A 3,246-nucleotide genomic window follows, 5' to 3' on the forward strand; every position below is an offset into this window, starting at 1 on the left:
TCCAAAATCAATCAAAAAAAGGACGCATGCGACGCAAAACGCAGCGTTGTGCATGCGTTTTGCTGCGTTTTTGTTTGCGTTGTGCGTTGCGGCGCCGACGCTGCGGCGCACAACGCAAATGTGAACGTAGCCTAAGACATCAGGACACATGAGAACATCAGGGTCAATGAGGTCATCAGGACACAAGCAGGACATCAGGGTACAGACAGGACATCTGGACACAGGGTCGCCGGCAGACATCAGACAGGAGTCGTTCGGTTCCGGACATCCAAAACGACCTACAGGCACCCCCACAGTCATCAGGCTCCAAGCTCCAGACAGCGGTCATCAGGTTCCAGACTGCAGTCGTCAGGCTCCGGGCATCGGACCTAGGAAGGAACTCAAGCGTGATGGTGCAAGCACCGCTGTACTGGACGTGGACCAGACTGGGTTAACACCGCATGGTAGACAGCACAGAGTAGTAGGTGCTCAGCAGAAACACCGGTTACAAGAGACTTAAAGTCACTGGGTGTGAGGCTCCAGATGCAGAGGGATTCCAGGAACATAATCACAGCAGACACAGTTCAGACAGGTTCAGGTACAGGATCAAGGTTTCGGGCCTGGATATACCGCCTCCAAGACACGCACCAGAACAAGACAAAACAGGAATCAAGGCAAGGACTTTGGTACCTAACATAGACAGGAGAGATGCAGGAACACAAACACATAACAAAGTTCAGGAGCTTTGTGAGTAGCTCAGGCAACGCCCATAGGACAGGGGAACTTTATATAGAAGCTGCCCCTTAGCAATTGGCTGAGGACAGCATTTCAAGTACACACCCTAACCCTGATAAAAGCAGGGAAGGCCTTAGCACACACAGAAACCATTACAGCACAATCAGTGCAGGAACTGAGGCTCAGGGCACCTGCTGTGACTGCACACACTGACACACGTGGAAAGTCATGCACCAGCTGCAAATGACCTCACAACCCGTGAACAGCTTCCACAGTGGCAACCAGGGACCGCACATGAGGAAGGTAAGCAGCAGGGCAAAAACCTAACCACCCATGTACTGCTGCGCTGCAGAGCAGGGAACTGAGAAGGCTCCATTCAGGTAATAGCCATCAGTATCCCAGCTCAAATTAGGGGGAAAAGAGTAAAGGGTTAAAGCAAACATATGCATTGTAATGCGAAAGCCAGATACAGACAGAACGGCGTGACAGTACAATTATGGGGGTGCCCAGACATAGACCTTTTCGCCAAAAGAGAAAACAGAAAGCTACATCGATTCTGCTCCTTAAACCTCAGAGAGAAAACATGCGGTGGACTCTCTCCTAATCTCGTGGCACTTCAGTCTCGCTTATACCTTTCCCCCTCTAAACTTAATTCCGATAGTTCCAAGGAATATACGGGAAGACAGGGCCTGGGTAATTATGGTAGCCCTGTTCTGGCCCAGAAGATCATGGTTTCCTTGGCTGAGGAAGATGTCCATTTCCCTGCCTTTGATTCTCCCAGAAATACCAGATCTACTCTCCCAGGGCCTAATTCTCCATCCACGAGTGGCCAATTTACATCTAGCGGTGTGGAATTTGAGAGGTCATTACTAAGGGGGAAAGGGTTTTCTCGAGACGTAAATACATTACTAAAGAGTAGGAAGGTTTCTACAACAAACATTTATGTTAGAATTTGGAAAAAATTCTTAGCAGTCTCGGGGGCACATATTGACCAGAAAGTCTGTATTAACAAAATTTTGGAATTCTTACAGAAAGGATTAGAAATGGGTTTAGCCACAAGCACTCTCAGGGTTCAAGTGTCGGCTCTGGGGGCACTATACAATAGTAATTTGGCCAGCAATCACTGGATAGCTAGGTTCTTCAAGGCAGCAACTAGGTCCAGGCCAGTTATTAAGCAAAAATGAGTTCCATGGGACCTAAATTTTGTGCTCTCAGCTCTAACGCAATCTCCATTTGAACCTATTGATACTGCCCCAATTAAAATCCTATATTTAAAAACGGCCTTTTTAGTCGCGCTCACATCCGCAAGGAGGGTTAGCGACCTACAAGCTCTGTCTAGACAACCTCCATACATGCAGTTTAGAGAAGATAGTCATTATGAAACCTGATCCTCTTTACCTTCCAAAAGTAGTGTCAAAATTTCACAGATTGCAGGAAGTTGTTCTACCTTCATTCTGTCCTAATCCCACCAATGATAAGGTATGTAAATTACATTCTCTAGATGTAAGAAGGTGTCTTTTTAGGTATATTTCAGCTACTAACACTTGGAAGAAAGATAATTCCCTATTTGTATCCTTTCAGGGAGTTAGAAAGGGGCTTAGACTGTCCAAAACACGCTAGCTAGATGGATCAGGGAGGCGGTCTCTTTAGCTTATTACAGCAGGTGGCATACAGATCTCGGAATGTATAAAAGCTCACTCCACTTGAGCCATGGCTACTTCCTGGGTGGAGAGATCAGAGGTGTCGATTGAAGACATTTGTAAGGCGGCCACATGGTCTTCTCCATCTACTTTCCTTAAACAATATAGACTGGATTTGTGTAGCTCCTCCGATCTCACATTTGGGAGAAGGGTGCTTGAGGCAGTTGTCCCTCCCTAGTCTCTTTTACTTCTCTGAAAGTCTCTCGTGGTGCTGTCATGGTGACTGAATAAATACGTAAGCTACTTACCGGTAGCGGTGTTTTTCAGGAGCCCAAGACAGCACCCTTATATTCCCTACCCTTTTTTCTCGTATGGGTCAACACTTTCTTTTCCTTTAAGTACTAAGTTTACTCAAATGGTGAATTGTACCATATTTTAAGTTGATTATGTGCTACTAACCAGGGAGGCCCTCTCATGCTCTGTAAACCAACTGATGCAGGAGAGAGGTGCCACCCTTTTATGTCTGTAGGTTTCCTGACCCTGAAAGGCAGATCCCCTCTCTCGTGGTGCTGTCATGGGCTCCTGAAAAACACCGCTACCGGTAAATAGCTTACGTATTTCCAGTGCATATTTCCCAATTGCGTACCTGTGGTCACACGCCAAATAGACACAACTGGCTTCTGTCAGTTCTCTTCTATTGAGAGAAGCTCAGGAGTCTAGTTATCTGATTACAGCAAGTATCAGGAAGGATGAATCCAGCTCCACGGAATAAAATAGAATCCTTTATTACTGAACTAGCTGAAGAGCTTGGCGTTGCCCGGGCATAGTAACTAACTGTGGTTAGTTATAACAAATTATAATGATTATCCTCCATCCCATAGTCCCGTGCCCA

Source organism: Ranitomeya variabilis, chromosome 6, assembly GCF_051348905.1.
Source record: "Ranitomeya variabilis isolate aRanVar5 chromosome 6, aRanVar5.hap1, whole genome shotgun sequence".
NCBI classification, from domain to species: domain Eukaryota; kingdom Metazoa; phylum Chordata; class Amphibia; order Anura; family Dendrobatidae; genus Ranitomeya; species Ranitomeya variabilis.